Source organism: Doryrhamphus excisus, chromosome 7, assembly GCF_030265055.1.
Source record: "Doryrhamphus excisus isolate RoL2022-K1 chromosome 7, RoL_Dexc_1.0, whole genome shotgun sequence".
In the NCBI taxonomy this organism is placed as follows: domain Eukaryota; kingdom Metazoa; phylum Chordata; class Actinopteri; order Syngnathiformes; family Syngnathidae; genus Doryrhamphus; species Doryrhamphus excisus.
Window position 1 is genome coordinate 19,720,068 of NC_080472.1, and position 18,005 is coordinate 19,738,072.

Below are 18,005 nucleotides of genomic sequence, written 5' to 3' on the forward strand. Positions count from 1 at the left end.
ATCTGGCGTTTTGCAGTCACAACAATCCCAAAACAAAACTCGTCTTTCATGCAGTCCGTAACGACTCGTATCAATCACGGCGAGTTGTTCAGCAGGGCGGGGCCTTCAGCGCCACTGGCACGCCGCGGCTTACAGATGGCGTTCTAATGGCAGAGCCCCGCTGATGGATCGCTGCACCTCCCGCAAACCAGCAGCTTTAATGACAAAAAGCAGTCAATCTGTTTTCCGCGGCGGCATAAAGCTGAAACAACTCACGCTAAGTTGTGTAATATGGCAATTTCTTTCCATTAAAGCAGGGGTCTCAAACTCAATTTACTTGGGGGGCCACTGGAGCTCGGGTCTGGGTGAGACTGGGCCGCATCAGGTCCCCCCCCCCCCCCCCCCCCCAAAAAAAAAACGCATTTATTAAAAACAAAAAAATTAAAAAAACTTCGCTTTGGTTCCAATTTTCTACAATAAAAGCTCTGATAAAACATTTTTATTTTTCTACACAAAATAAGATGAAAAATAAATAAACAAATCAAGAATAAAGAAAATCAATAAATCAGTAATAAATAAATAAATAAATATAATAATCATAATAAAACGGCAAATAATAAAAACTTAAGAAACCACATATAGTTGGTGGGTAGACAAATTATATTTTTTCAGATTAAAATGAACAAAGCATTATTAGAGCCCTGTAGACATGACAAAACACGACTATAGTCACATTTATACTTTTTTTATTTACAACATTTTGCGCAACTGCAGGGTCTTGAGACACGCGCTAACTCGCAAACTAGAGAGCTAGCGACCTAAACGGTAGCCTTCAAGTTATTTCCTTTAAACTTAAATAGCCAAAAACTTACCACTTCCACACGGATAGGGAGGATAACTATTAACAGTTATTTAACCTTTAACATGAACATTAATCAAATGTAATATTTTTTTCTGGGTACATGATACCATACAGCATCCATATCAAACTAACATTAAACTTTCATATCAAGGTGGGGGCCTCAAACTAGTGTCCTGCGGGCCACATTGTTTGAGACCCCTGCATTAAAGCGGCCAAACTTCCCAGGAAAGAAAGGTTCCTTAAAGGATGCTCGTGTTTATGCGTGCGCTCTTAGGCTGCTTTACTCTGACAATATGGTGTGTCATTGGCACCCGCTCTAAGCCGTTCATCCCCTGCGTGCGTCGCTGAATTCCCCGCCAAGGCTGTTGCTTGTTTACTGTTCCGTCTTGGACCGTCTAGCAGCGGAAAAGTTAGGAATGATTGCTCCGGTGCCTTCAAGGTTGTGCATGTCTGACTGTGAATATTCTGAGGGGATTAGTTATTCCGCAGGGCCTTGGATGGGGCCTCCAAATCCCTTGGTTAGAGGGGCGTGTTAGCCAGATATACAGGGGGGGGGGGGTGAAGAAGTGTTTGTCACACTTTAATGTTTCACATCCTCAAACAGATAAATATTAGTAATAATTTTTAAATTCATTCATTCATTTTCTACCTCTTATCCTCACGAGGGTCGCAGGGGTGCTGGAGCCTATCCCAGCTGTCTTTGGGCGAGAAGCGGGGTACACCCTGGACTGGTGGTCAGCCAATCACAGGGCACATATAGACAAACAACCATTCACACTCACATTCATACCTATGGACAATTTGGAGTCGCCAATTAACCTAGCATGTTTTTGGAATGTGGGAGGAAACCGGAGTACCCGGAGAAAACCCACACACAAGAACATGCAAACTCCACACAGAGATGCCCAAGACCTTGAACCCGGGTCTCCTAGCTGTATGGTCTGCACGCTAACCACTCGGTCGCTGTGCAGCCATTAAACAACATGACTTTTGTTAATTAGGTTGTTTATTTTAGGGTTTCTCATTCATGAATGTAATGTTTTGTCATTAGAGCATACATTTTTAACATTATTAGAGCCCTCTAGGCATGAAATAACACCCCTATAGTCACTGTTACATTGTCGCTCTCTCTACCTGTCTATTTCGTCCTGCTCCTCCCGGTGGGTCCTGGGGCGTTCCCAAGCCAGTACCTAGAGCACTGATACTAGCATGTTTTGGGAATTTTGGAATGTGTAGCCTATTCCAGCTGTCTTTGGGCGAGAGGCGGGATACACCCTGGACTGGTGGCCAGCCAGCCAGCTAGCCAATCACAGGGCACATATAGACAAACAACCATGTACATTCACATTCATACCTATGGACAATTTGGAGTCGCTAATTAACCTAGCATGTTTTTGGAATGTGGGAGGAAACCGGAGTACCCGGAAAAAAACCCACGCATGCACGGGGAGAACATGCAAACTCCACACAGAGATATCCGAGGGTGGAATTGAACTCTTTAGTAGTCAGCAGTAGAACATAGGTTAGTTTCAGGAAAATATCAGTTCCCCACTAAAAAAAAAGGGAGATTACACCAACATTCATTCATTCATTCATTTTCTACCTCTTATCCTCACAAGGGTCGCAGGGGTGCTGGAGCCTATCCCAGCTGTCTTTGGGCGAAAGCCGGGCCAGCCAATCACAGGGCACATATAGACAAACAACCATATTGCATATTAAATAACATTGTGCTAACGTGTTAACTTGGACGGCACTAGTTTTTATAGATCACACAGAGATGGCATACGCACATTTTCGGACTCTTTTTTTTTTTGTGCTCTTGCAAGCTTTATATATTCGTTGGGGGGGGGTATTTAAAGAGACAGAATATCAGCAACCCTGAAAATGACAAAACCAGACTTATTTCCCACAGTAATAATAATAATGCTAATAATAATGTAGTTTAGAGTGTCACAGCCTTGTAGGGTCTCCTGTTGACAAGACGGGCGGGGGGGGGGTTGGCATTTTGAATAGCTTCATCGACGGCCGCCAGTCTCCCACCCATCACTGGAGGCAAGGTGATGCTCCAAAGACATACATTAATGTCATTTTAAAACAAGCTAGCTCACATTCATGCACGCGCGGCCCTGGCAAAGTTTGTTCAAAAACTGGAATGAAGGGAGGAAAAAAAAAAAAAAAACACCCACAAGGTCAGTCTGTGACAAAAGGCGCTCGGAGGAAGCGGCGAGGGGAAGGACAGTTGAACAAGTGATGAAAGTAATGAGGAGCCGACAGAAAGCTAGATGACAGGAAGAGGACAGAAGGTCCCTGCCACCCACAGACGTAGCCTGTGGTGAAAACCACACACACACACACACATACACACATCATGACTATGCACTAATTCCACACACTCATTAAATCCCCTCCCGAAGAGCAGACAGTCCAAAGAAGACAAATACAAAGAGCTAATGTAGGGGAAGGTGAAATGGGGTACCACGAAAAATGTTGGCAAAAACTTGGAGGATTCAGTTGGGACTTTCAGTATTAATTACCGTAATGACCCAAATAGAAGCACACCCTGAATATAAGGTTTTGACCAGCTCAGACTTGCGGAAAAGGCCTTGTGCGACATATACTCCAGTGCGACTTATGTATGTTTTTTTCTATCTAATTATGCATTTTTGGCCTTGTGCGACTTATACTCCAGTGTGACTTAAGTATGTTATTTTCTATCTAATTATGCATTTTTGGCATTGTGCGGCTTATACTGCAGTGCTACTTACGTATGTTTTTTTCTATCTAATTATGCATTTTTGGCCTTGTGCGACTTATACTCTAGTGTGACTTATGTATGTTTTTTTCTATCTAATTATGCATTTTTGGCCTTGTGCAACTTATACTCCAGTGTGACTTATGTATGTTTTTTTCTATCTAATTATGCATTTTTGGCCTTGTGCAACTTATACTCCAGTGTGACTTATGTATGTTTTTTTCTATCTAATTATGCATTTTTGGCCTTGTGCGACTTATACTCTAGTGTGACTTATGTATGTTTTTTTCTATCTAATTATGCATTTTTGGCCTTGTGCAACTTATACTCCAGTGTGACTTATGTATGTTTTTTTCTATCTAATTATGCATTTTTGGCATTGTGCGGCTTATACTGCAGTGCTACTTACGTATGTTTTTTTCTACCTAATTATGCATTTTTGGCCTTGTGCGACTTATACTCCAGTGCGACTTATGTATGTTCTTTCCTACCTAATTATGCATTTTTGACCTTGTGCGACTTATGTGCCAGTGCGACTTATGTAGGTTTTTTTCTACCTACTTATTTTTTTATTTATTATCAACCTATTAAGTCTATTTGTGGTCTCCTGTAGATATTCGAAGTACAACCTGCCCTTCTTGCCTTGGGTTTTGCACCTGCAGCTCTTCCACGGCTCTCCTTCCCCTGATTTTTCTTTATGAATCAACATGATTTTTACCGCAGCGCTCTTTTTCTCATTCATATTTATTAAATACAAAAGCGACGACAGAGCATGATGGCAGCGATCAAAGAAAAATAAAACACAAAGGGAAAAAGATGACATAAAAAACAAAGACGGACAGATAAGAAAAGAACCAAGGAAAGCCTTGGAAATGTCCACCTTCGATGCCACGGGGACCGAATGAAACAAATGCACTTAACAGATGAAAAAACGTGTTGCGATTAAGTTAAGTGACAAATAAATTTCTGACCACATAACATTCTGCGATTATTCCGATAAGCGTGCATAAAAACAATACATGTTCTCGGCAAAACACACACACACACACACACAGGAGATGCAAGAGATTAGATCCATCATTGCGGGGGTCTTTTCCTCAGCGATACAAGGTGGATAAACACTTTCATTTTCTTTATCCAGCCCATAATGGAATCACACTGGGTTCCCAGGGCAACCTGTACAACACAGGAAAATGGCAGGCGTCATCTGAGAGAGGAGGGGGGGGGGGCTCAAGGAGGCCATTTTTTTTGTTTTTGTCTGAAGTCAGCTTTTGTGACGGTTCCCCGTCGGTTGAAGAACATCGGGAATTGTTAATAGTTTGTCATTTTTATAAATATATATGGCGCACACGGGAATGTCTCTGAAGTCGGTTCAGAAAAATCTGTTCCTGCTTTGGTCCCCCCCCCCCCCGATGCCCATTTGTTTCCATTTGGCAATATTTAAAAGAGATAAGATTGTATCCTCCAGAATCTTGGCGTATTGTGTTACCCACAACAGTTTAATGAGGTGAACTCGCTCCTATTTTGAGCGCACAATAATTCAATTAAGCTCTAATATCCTCGGAGTCGTTGCTACGAAGGGACAAACGTGGGAGGCCGGAATGCCGCCTAATTCTCATAGAATTACCGGACTACAATAAGAAGCCATTTTTTTACCATATGCCCTCATTCTTTGCTTTGTGCTCCGTGTTGTCTTTATTGGCCGGGATGGATAATCATCCACACAAAGACTAAAAATACAAAACTCCCCCCCCCCCTTCTTAGGAGACACAATTGAGAACGGCTGATTTCGAGATTTTTCCCATTTCCGTCTCCTTCCATCCCTTTTCAATCCCCCTGACAACATGAGCTGCCACTCGGCGTTACTGCCACATGAGCGAGCGCCGAACCCCCACATCACAGCGGCCTTTGATTGGCTGGGCCTTTCCAGGTCGGCGAGCGACCGCCTGATAATAACCTTGTTTGATTGCTGGAGCAGAGATGTAATTGATTGATCCGCTCGCCCTTTTTCCGGGGTGCTTTTGAAGGAGCCCGCGCAGATGCCAGTCAAAGGATGCGTGCGTGACATACTATGCAAAGCTCAAGTCGAGACTAGACGCCGATGGGGATGACTTAAACCGCATTTTTACAAAGCAACTGCCCAAGGTATAGTTTGAAGTGGTTGGTCTTTATTTGGTTTATGCCACGGACAAAGACGATACAAAGTACAACGAAGCGGATCAATAAGGTAACAAAAATGCGTACTGAACTGAACTAGAAGGTAATAGTACCCAGCAGTAGTTACCCCAAAGGCGACCACAGCTTAGATTGGTAAACCAAGACACAGTTGGAGTGGTTGGTCCTTCTTAGGTTTCTGTTATGGACATAGAACAATGACTTCCAAAGGACTTTTCTACACCATTCGTACTGTCATGAACTCAACTGGAATGTGGGAAGTGGTTCCCTCCAGTGGTGATGAACCACACTTCCACAAAGGTACAGTCTGGAATGGTTAGTCCTGATCTACCAGGGACAGCCTGGCTCAAATGGTAGGGTGGTCGTCTGCTAGCTTGTTGGTTCTTGGTTGGGTGTTCAAGTGGTCAGGTTTCTACTGAGGATGTGTCGCCGATGAGCCAATTCAAGAAACAATACAAGCAGTTGACCGTTACTATATTGACCGTTACTATGGTACCCATTATGTCATTGGATGCTCATATCACCTCGTACTTTGGTACGTGACAAACAAATTTAAAAATTACAACAACAAAAAAATACAAATAAAAATTAATATAAATATTAATAAAAAAATAAAATAAATTTGAAAAAAAAACTCATCATATCAAACTTATCATTAGACAAATCCTCGATGACTGACGGCAGAGGTGTCCAAACTCTGTCCAACCAGAGCCACTTAGCGAGAGATGAAAGGATCCGAGAGCCACTTTTATATGATGTCAATCATATGCGAAGAACTTATGCATATTTGACGTAAAATGTGATATAAACGTCTATTATTATTATTATCATCATTAATATTTCAACTTTCATCTTGTAAATTGTCTTCTCGTAATATTATGACTTTATGTGTATGACATATGGTACCCATTATGTAATTGTATAATCATATGACCTTGTACTTCGGTACGTGACAAAAGAAAATTAATAAAATGAATTTAAAAAAATAATAAAAAATTTATATGAGGAAAACAGGAAGTGAACAAATGTAACAGTTACTGATTGTAAAAGTACCAGATGGAGGGGTAGGACTTAATAAGCTTTGCTTCTTCTTGCGGCAAAATTATTCAGTAATTAATTAATTAATTTTTTAATGCTAGATACGACCCTAGTAATAAAACACATTTTTTTTCATATATCAATAAATTTATAATAAATAAATAGTAAATATATACTAAATAATAATATATATGGTCATATCACCTCGTACTTCGGTATGTGACAAAAAATTAAAAAAATATTTAAAAAATAAAAATTAATAAAATAAATAAATACATTACATGAGGAAAGCAGGAAGTGAACAAATGTAACAGTTACTGATTGTAAAAGTACCAGATGGAGGGGTAGGATTTAATAAGCTTTGCTTCTTCCTACTCCTTTTGGACATGTGGAACTGTGAACTTATTATGGGATGCATTCAATTGTAATCTGATGCATGTTCAAATGAAATTCAACCATTACTATTACCGTTACCAAAAAAGAGGAGCGAAAACTGCAAAGAGTACCAGGTACATTTGTCAGGGAGATGGATGTTCCCGTCCCGGTCGTCCTCTCCCCCCATCGGTGGCGGTCTGATCCCCAGTCGCTCGTGCTGGAGTGGCCCACTGAGCGTGCAAGCAGTGGAAAAGTCAAACCGACAGACTGATTGCGTCCGACTCACCTCTAGTCCTTTTAAAAGTTCTCTCAAGGCGAGCGGACATATATATACCAAATTGTTTCCTAATTCTCTCAAAGGTCTGAGAGCCAAAAAGGAGGATCGGGCGGGACTTTGATTACTGTATATGTGAAGTGAACAGCAGTCGGGAGAGAGCAGGGGAAACAGGAAAAATCCATTATGTTTGATGTCTCACAGCAAAAGAAAAAAAGCCTGTGAAATGACATTAGGGGCTTCTTGTAATGTGATTGCCGTCTTGCGAATATGAGATTTCTAATGGATTTGAGCACATTAGAACATCCTTTATTTCTAATATTTATTCCCCGCTGGTTTCCAATGCTGTTTGCTAAGTACAACGCTTCAACTCGTGGCTGGAAGGGTTGTGTGAAGAAGAGTTTGGTGTTATTGCCCCGGCTCTTCATCAGTATTTGTTGGTACTTTTATAAAGAGGAAAAAAAAATATATATTTTTTGTCGATGTTAGCCGGCGCTTTTGTCTACCTGCGACTGATTAGGGTTACGCAATCTGTGATTAGCATGCACATTTACGTGTTCCCATCGACAAATTGCACTGAATCAGCCAATGCGATGCACCGGGAGTTCTCTGCAGGCTTAATGAGTTAGATTAAGAAGGAAGTCGTTATACACACACACACACACATACACACGGTGATGTGGTGCAGATCGACACACACAGGCACAACCTCCATCGCCCGGTGTTTCACGAGATAGAAGATGGAGTGAAGCCATTATGCAAATGTCAGGTGTCAAGTGTAAATGAGATTCGAAGGATGGGAAACAGAAGTATTGAATATCACACCAGCTCAGTTGGCGGGTGGGGGGGGGTGCAGCTGAGGTAATAAGAGCGTCCCGAGCATCCACGACGCAATGGCTAAATATTTCTCATGCTTCCAGACAGGCGGGCAGGGAAAAAAATGACAGATAATGACATGAGTCTATTGGAGGTGGCGGCTCCCTTTATTTGTTTTTGTGTCAAAATTACTCAAATATAACAAAATAAATATAAAAAATAAAATGAATAAAAAATAAATAATAATAATTGTATGTTTTTTTCTACCTAATTATGCATTTTTGGCCTTGTGCAACTTATACTCCAGTGCGACTTATGTATGTTTTTATTTTTACCTAATTATGCATTTTTGGCATTGTTCGACTTATACTCCAGTGCGACTTATGTATGTTTTTATTTTTACCTAATGTTGCATTTTTGGCTTTGTGTGACTTATACTCCAGTGTGACTTATGTATGTTATTTTTCTACTTAATTATGCATTTTTGGCCTTGTGCGACTTATACTCCGGAGCGACTTATAGTCCAGAAAATACGGTATTAATAAGCTGTTTAAGACATAAATAAGACTCATGACCGTGTGTTGCTGTAAATGTGATCTGGTATCGGGGAGCTGAGTGAGAGGGTGGACAGGAAAGTTATATTAATAATAATAATAATAATAATAATAATAATAATAATAATAATAATAATAATAATAATAATAATAATAATAATCGTATGTTTTTTTCTACTTCATTATGCATTTTTGGCCTTGTGCGACTTATGTATGTTTTTTTCTACCTAATTATGCATTTTTGTCCTTGTGCTACTTATACTCCAGTGCGACTTATGTATGTTTTTTTCTACCTAATGATGCATTTTTGTCCTTGTGCTGCTTATACTCCGGAGCGACTTATAGTCCAGAAAATACGGTATATCAAATATATAAAAAAAAAAATATATATATATATATATATATATATATATAATATCTAATATTATATACCTATATATACATATATATATAATGTAAAATATCTAAAATATTCAGCAATTGTCCCGGTATTTCCGAACTGTACTAAAATAATATAAACATGCCAAGGTTTGGGCACTCTTGACAATTTCCGTCATTGGTTCATTTGTGTTTCATTGTAATGTATCAGTAAGTCAACGAGTAAGACTTTAGGACTGAATTAAGGTTTATTGGATTAACACAAGATGGAAATATCCATCAAATCAAATTGATCAGAAAAAAAATCATATTTATTAGAGGCTCCTTTTGCAAACACAACAGCTGCTCGATGAATCCTGTAGCCCCTAATTGTTGAACAATGACATCATCTGCAGGAAGCTGATGTGTTTTTTTTGGTCTGGGTGGTCTGAGGGTTATCCTTGACCGTCTTTGTCTGATACTTTTCCTGGCCTTAACAGTAACTGTGTTTGTGCTCTTCCATCTCCTCATTATGTTCCTCACAGTGGAAAGTCATAGCTGAAATCTCCCCAGATCGCTTTCTGTGGGCTTTCCGTAAACTATGATGTTGAACAATCATCATTTTCAGGTCATTGGGCGGCTGTTTGGAGGACCCCGTGCTGCCCGTCTTCACGGGAGATTCAAAGGGGAAAAACAAGGCCTAATGAGCTCGCCCATTTGTGTTCCAAATAACCTGTGTGAGGCAGCTTCAGGTATTCAGATCAACAAAACGACATTGCTGCGCCTCTTTCATTTTGTTTTGGTGCATATTGCACATCTTGTGTTAATCCGATAAAACCAATTTCATCCCTGACTTATATTACCATGTCCATCATTTACTGTATGGGCTATATTACAATGTAATAGTAGCTCCAAATATTAATGGGGATGATGGAAATGATGAGGGCTACACATTCATTATCCTCACAAGGGTCACTTCAGGCGAGAGGCGGGGTGCACCCTGGACTGGTGGCCAACCAATCACAGGGCACATATAGACAAACAACCATTCACACTCACATTCATACCTATGGATAATTTGGAGTCAGCAATTAGCCTAGCATGTTTTTGGAATGTGGGAGGAAACCGGAGTACCCGGAGCATGCATGGGGAGAACATGCAAACTCCACAGGGTGGAATTGAACTCGGGTCTCCTAGCTGTGAGGCCTGCGTGCTAACCACTCGACCACCGTGTATGAATATTCATTCATTCATTTTCTACCGCTTATCCTCACAAGGGTCGCGGGGGTGCTGGAGCCTATCCCAGCTGTCTTCGGACAAGAGGCAGGGTACACCCTGGACTGGTGGCCAGCCAGCCAATCACAGGGCACATATAGACAAACAACCATTCACACTCACATTCATACCTATGGACAATTTGGAGTCGCTAATTAACCTAGCATGTTTTTGGAGTACCGGCATACCCGGAGGAAACCCGCGCATGCACGGGGGAGAACATGCAAACTCCACACAGAGATGGCCGAGGGTGGAATTTAACTCAGGGTACACCCTGGACTGGTGGCCAGCTAGCCAATCACAGGGCACATATAGACAAACAACCATTCACACTCACATTTATACCTATGGACAATTTGGAGTTGCCAATTAGCCTAGCATGTTTTTGGAGTACCGGAGTACCTGGAGAAAACCCACGCATGCACGGGGGAGAACATGCAAACTCCACACAGAGATGGCCGAGGGTGGGATTGAACTTGGGTCTCCTAGCTGTGAGGTCTGTGCGCTAACCACTCGTCCGCCGTGCAGCCAAGTATGAAGATATTCCATTGATTTAAATTGATTGTAATCTGGAATCTGGAACTAATTAACAGTGATAAACGAGGGATGACTGTATAATTTTTCCTAAAAATGGGAACCTATTGGAGTGAGACTTTACCGTTTATTGTGAACATTTTGGACCTAAAAAAGCAATGATGATTTTTTTGAACATATTGATGTAATATACACTTAACTCTCTTTCCAGTCAGACTCGCTCGGCCACTGGAGATACTATATCTTGGTATCACTATGGTTTGTTAAGCAGCATTTCTAGTGTTGATTTCTGCAGAGAGAGTTCATGCTTTGAAACATTTAGAAGTCCTGGAAATCCTCTTCTAGCTTCTCGCTGCTTCACGTTTTGAACAGACGTGCCGTTCGCCCTCCATTCGCCTTTCAACATGGACGCCAAAGTGCAACACAACAAAGTTAAAGGTCAGGGTTGGCTTCTCCCGTGGACGCTCGCTGACCAAAACACGACAAGCAGCGGCAAAGAATCAATGAATAATTTAACCCCTCCCATCATTTGATCTGCCCCCTCCGGCTGTGATGTGTCCAAAAAGGGCCAGTGTCAGTCTGAGACGGCGTCCGCCTTCATTTTGTGTCCACCCTTCTCGCCGCGTTGTGATGTGTGGCGGTATTATCCCAGCTGTAGCTTTATATGACGGACACCTAGCCTCGGAGCAGAAATTGCATTTTGCCAATATGAGAGCTGTCACCCGATAACACCCCCCCCCCCCCCCCCCCCCCAACCCCCCGGCCACCACTCCTACGGGCCATGCAAACCCCCGATTGAGCCGTTTTTTTTAAAGTGACGTCCATCTTTTCTCACCTTTTCCCCCACTTTGTCCACTTCCCTCCTTTTTTTTTTTTTTTTTTTTTTACCTCTCATGCCCCCTCACTCACCTCCTTCCCTCCCACTCCTCATCCGCTCTCCTGATAGCTTGGGGAGCCCTTAGGTGTGTTACGGACCTCTCGCCACTAGTTCTCTTTATTGCACTTTTCTTTTTAAATTCAATCAGGCCTTCACCTGGCCCCGAGAACTATTTCAATTTATTACCCACAGGATGGAGAGCCCAATATGTTTAACATAAAGGTCTGGAAGGGACGGGAGAAGGTGGAAAAGAGGGGTAAAGGGATTTTGACATATAGCATCTCCGGGGTAGGGGGGCGGCATAACCTGGTATAAGCAAGCAGTGATGAAGTGAAGTCCGTAACAGTGCATGCAACATGGCTGGCTAAAGCGTCCCTAACAGTGCATGTAACATGGCTATAGTTAAAGTGTCCCTAACAGTTCATACAACATGGCTGGTTAAAGCGTCCCTAACAGTGCATGCAACATGGCTATAGCTAAAGCGTCTCTAACAGTGCATGCAACATGGCTAAAGGGTCCCTAACAGTGCATGCAACATGGCTAAAGGGTCCATAACAGTGCATGCAACATGGCTAGTTAAAGCGTCCCTAACAGTGCATGCAACATGGTTAAAGTGTCCCTAACAGTGCATGCAACATGGCTATAGTTAAAGGGTCCCTAACAGTGCATGCAACATGGCTAAAGTGTCTCTAACAGTGCATGCAACATGGCTAAAGTGTCCCTAACAGTGCATGCAACATGGCTGGTTAAAGTGTCCCTAACAGTGCATGCAACATGGCTAAAGCGTCCCTAACAGTGCATGCAACATGGCTAAAGTGTCTCTAACAGTGCATGCAACATGGCTAAAGTGTCCCTAACAGTGCCTGCAACATGGCTATAGTTAAAGTGTCTCTAACAGTGCATGCAACATGGCTAAAGTGTCTCTAACAGTGCATGCAACATGGCTAAAGTGTCCCTAACAGTGCATGCAACATGGCTGGTTAAAGCGTCATCCACCCCTCATCCCTCAGCATCCCAATTGAACAGCCTCATAATTCTTTGGTAACACTGTCTCTCTTTTGTTGTCACTCTCGGCGTCACCTTGGTCTCCAGGCAAATTAGCCGTTCAGCTCGAGCTATCCTCTTCATCACGGTTAGCGGTCTGAGCAATCCAAACAGAAGCCGCTTTAATTCCAAACTCGATCAGCGTCACCATGTGTTGTATTTAAATAGAAATAACAGCACACGTGTCCAAATGTTGGGTAGAAGAGTTCCACCGTGGGGTTGCCCTTGCACCTTTTTTTTATCGTTTGCATGTCAAATGTACGTAGATTGTGTAGTAGCTCTCATATCTTGTGTATAACCCCTCAAACCATTTGCAATCACAGCAGTCCCATTTGACCTCTACTTGTTCAGCTGGGCTTTTTACAGGCCAAATCAACCCCTGATGTTCACCCCCCACCTCCACCCCCACCACCACCGCCGCCTTTCTGTGCAGGTTAAGTGCTTTTTTTTCCCCCTCGCTACTTCTCACACTTGGCTTTCTGAGGGATTGCCCCAGCCATTTGATTAGCAACGTGGCTCGTGCACTTATTCCACACCCGATACCCGCTCGGTTTTGTTCCAGAATTGCCCAACAGGGTAGCGTCCCCCTTTTAAAACTATTACATTGTTTGTTTGAATGATGTTTAAAGGCCACTTATGTTATCCTATCAACCACCTGCTCGCATCCAACCGCCATTTCGTCCCCCTGTCGATTTTCACACCATAGGGGCGGCCGCGGAGGGGTGCCGTCACCTGTCTCTATTGACCGACTTTACACAAAGCTCACAAAAGCCGTCGCTTAGAGCCACTGGCCTCGCTTTGTGACAGCGGGACATCTTCTCCGGATCGGCTCCGAGGAGCATTGGAGGGGAATGGTTAACCGTCATTGCATATCAATGAATGTTTATTTACAGCCTCGACTTGTCCCTTCCATGTTACGGAAAATTTAATTGAAATAGATAGCATATTTTATAATAAATTATTCAATATCACAGCATAATAAATAATAAATCATATAGGCATAATAGGGCTGCACGGCGGTCTAGTGGTTAGCGAGTAGACCTCACAGCTAGGAGACCAGGGTTCAATTCCACCCTCGGCCATCTCTGTGTGGAGTTTGCATGTTCTCCCCGTGCATGCGTGGGTTTTTTTCTCCGGGTACTCCGGTTTCCTCCCACATGCTACAAAAACATGCTAGGTTAATTGGCGACTCCAAATTGTCCATAGGTATGAATGTGAGTGTGAATGGTTGTTTGTCTATATGTGCCCTGTGAATTGCTGGCCACCAGTCCAGGGTGTACCCCGCCTCTCGCCCCGAAGACAGCTGTGATAGGCTCCAGCACCCCCTTGCGACCCTCGTGAGGAAAAGCGGTAGAAAATGAATGAATGAATGAGTTCTCCTCCTATTTTGTGTGGAAGTGGTAACTTTTTGGCTTCCTATTTTGTCTTTCTCCACCCTCGGCCATCTCTGTGTGGAGTTTGCATGTTCTCCCCGTGCATGCGTGGGTTTTCTCCGGGTATTCCGGTTTCCTCCCACATTCCAAAAACATGCTAGGTTAATTAGCGACTCCAAATTGTCCATAGGTATGAATGTGAGTGTGAATGGTTGTTTGTCTATATGTGCCCTGTGATTGGCTGGCCACCAGTCCAGGGTGTACCCCGCCTCTCGCCCCGAAGACAGCTGGAATAGGCTCCAGCACCCACCGCGACCCTCGTGAGGAAAAGCGGGGAAAAAAAATGAATGAATGAATAGGAATAAAAATGCCTTTAAATATAAAATACATTTAAAATGTACATTTGTTTTTGAAGTCAGTGAATGCATCTTGTTTGTGAGTTGGAGATACATAGCGCATATGGCGGTGTTAGACTCTGTGGGGATGCTATTATGGCTCCGTCTGCATCATAACAAAGATGTAGCTTGACGCAATATGTTTGACAGCCCCGATATCGATGTAACCCTTTTGATTCATAGAGTCAAACCCGTATGTTCAAACTCCAATATTTGTCTTGCATGAGGCTTAGTTCCCATGAGGAGTATGACGACGTTAAATTGTAACGTGCGTTTCACGCAATGCGACATCACCAGCCTTGAAAAGGGAGACTAATGTTGCTAACGCTGAGGTATTCTCGGCCGTGGCATTAGAGTTTAAAAAAAAAAAAAAGACGGAGGGCGAGCGTTAGGAAGATGGAGGAGCCGCGGCAAGACTGTGATTTGTCTTTGAGGTTGCGGTGACTCAGCGGCGTCAGCTAAACGAGAGCGTCTCATTTCCTGTTGTCTGCAGGAAGCAGCTGTCTCGCCGCTTGCCGGGCGCTCATCAATCTCCACGGTTTTTAATTGGCCTGCGCTACACTGAGCGTACGCATGCAATAAACAGACAACTTGCAGTCGCATAATAATAATAGTAGTAGTAGTAGTAGTAGTAGTGGACTTAGTTGTATACCTTGTGGTACACCAGAGATTCATAATTAGCATAAGAATGCCATATGCGATGAAGAGTATTGATCGTAAAAGGTGTGTACTTTCATTGCTGACTCGCCATTTTTTTTTGTTTATGTGGAGCGACTGGGGGTCAAGCCACAAAACAAGAATACGAGAAGCGTTATCTCACAGCGACAGTCCATTTTGTCTGTCATCCATCTTGGTCCGTGCAGATAGACCTCCGCTTTATATCCCATTAGCTGCGCCGTACCCCAAGGAAAAGCTCCTGATTATGAAGCCAATTTATATCTGCTGCTGTAAGCACGAGGACCCACACACACACACATCATTTCCATGGTGCATCTCGACACCCGCTCTTTCTTTTGTTATGCTCTGCACACACACACACACACACACACACACACACACACACAACAAAAGGCAGGGTGCAAACAGCAGGGTGCCAGCTGTAGGCGTTGGTGTTATGTGGGAAGAGCATATGCATTAAACTGCGTGTGAAAAGTCATTTAAGCGAGCGTGGCGTTTTTGTAACGCACACATACATACGCCTCAACTTTTCCTGTTAATGCTACAAAAACACACAGCAAGCTGACACACTGCCATCTGGTGGTAGAAGTGGAGATTGCACAAGCATTGCTGTACCACTACAACAGAGGAAGGTGGTATTATTCATTCATTCATTCATTTGCTTTTTCCTCACAAAGGTCGCTGGGGTGCTGGAGCCTATCCCAGCTGTCTTCAGGCGAGAGGCGGGGTACACCCACCCTGGACTGGTGGCCAGCCAATCACAGGGCACATATAGACAAACAACCATTCACACTCACATTCATACCTATGGACAATTTGGAGTCGCCAATTAACCTAGCATGTTTTTGGAATGTGGGAGGAAACCGGAGTACCCGGAGAAAACCCACGCATGCACGGGGAGAACATGCAAACTCCACACAGAGATGGCCGAGGGTGGAGAAAGACAAAATAAGAAGCCAAAAAGTTACCACTTCCACACAAAATAGGAGGAGAACTCATTCATTCATTCATTTTCTACCGTTTTTCCTCACGAGGGTCGCAAGGGGGTGCTGGAACCTATCCCAGCTGTCTTCAGGCGAGAGGCGGGGTACACCCACCCTGGACTGGTGGCCAGCCAATCACAGGGCACATATAGACAAACAACCATTCACACTCACATTCATACCTATGGACAATTTGGAGTGGCTAATTAACCTAGCATGTTTTTGGAATGTGGGAGGAAACCGGAGTTCCTGGAGAAAACCCACACATGCACGGGGAGAACATGCAAACTCCACACAGAGATGGCCGAGGGTGGAATTGAACCCTGTTCTCCTAGCTGTGAGGTCTGCGCGCGAACCACTCGTCCACCGTGCTGCCCGGTGGTATTATTATCAAGCTAATTTATCAAGCCTATGCCGTGTGTGCAAATCTTATCGTCCAAATCAAGCATTCAGATTGCAATTTCCCCTCATCAAACTTTTTAATTTTCCTGTTCTTCAAAGCGCTGCCAATTGAACCCCCCCCCAAGTGAGAAGCCCAGCGATGGCGTCGCCATCTAATTGATTCAACGTCGACATAAATGTAAGCAAGTGTGTATTGCGCCGCGATAATCCGTGAGAGAGTCGATATCGAACGTGCGGTTGAATAACAATTAAAAAGCGCCATCGGAAGATTTAGCGTCAGGGGCCCCGAGCCAGTGGAAGGGAGCGCTAATGTTGGTTGAAAAACTCATCAAGTGTCTCCATCCATTAAAATCCTTTAATGACTTTGACATTCTTGCTGAAGTGGCTGGGGAGTGCTGCAGGAAAGAATAATTGCAAATAGATAAGTGCTTTCAAGTGTCACCGGATGTTGATGTAGCGGCGTGGACCTCCAACACACGCCGCTGTGACTCGTCCTTGATGGGCGACAGATCCCCCAACCCTCTTCACTCAGAATCCCTCTTTCTCCCCTCCAGGCGGCAAAATCAGGATTCAAAACGTAGCACCTAGCTTCATGCCTGCAGGGGTGGGGGGGATTGTGGGAGATAAAGAAAAAAAAAAGTGCTGAGTCTCTCATCGACGCTTACTCTGCACGTCTTTGTCTTTATCCCATTTCTCTTTCGGCATCATTACGCCTCTGCTACCAATGGAGACGGATGATGGGCGCTCGGCCCTTTTTTTCCATTTTAAGAAGCGTTTGTTACCCTTGGCTTACTTTCCAGGAGCGGTGCGTGGATTCTGAGTCTCTTCACTGTCCTCGGCCTCTTTAAGCTACCCAGAAAAACAATCTGGTCTATGCTCTCCAATTTTTACACTAGGGAAACCAAGCAGCCGTTGAGCGGGTACATAGCACAGCATAGAGGTAATGCTAATGGTAATGGTAATGGTAATGGTTTAATTTCATTTGAACATGCATCAGATTACAATTGAATGCATCCCATAATCAGTTCACAGTTCCACATGTCCAAAAGGAGTAGGAAGAAGCAAAGCTTATTAAATCCTACCCCTCCATCTGGTACTTTTACAATCAGAAACTGTTACATTTGTTCACTTCCTGCTTTCCATAATATAGTTTATATTTATTTATGTATTGTAATTATTTATTTATTTTTATTTTGGTCACTTACCGAAGTATGAGGTGATATGACATATATATTATTATATATTTATTATTTATTAATTTA

The 18,005-nt window shown here is 43.1% G+C and overlaps 1 protein-coding gene across 1 annotated transcript in view; it reads left to right on the forward strand.

Annotated features, from left to right (window-relative positions):
• Window positions 1–18,005, forward strand: part of exoc4 (exocyst complex component 4) — a 108,212-nt gene that overhangs the window by 50,300 nt on the left and 39,907 nt on the right. The gene's annotated exons all lie outside the window — the stretch shown is intronic.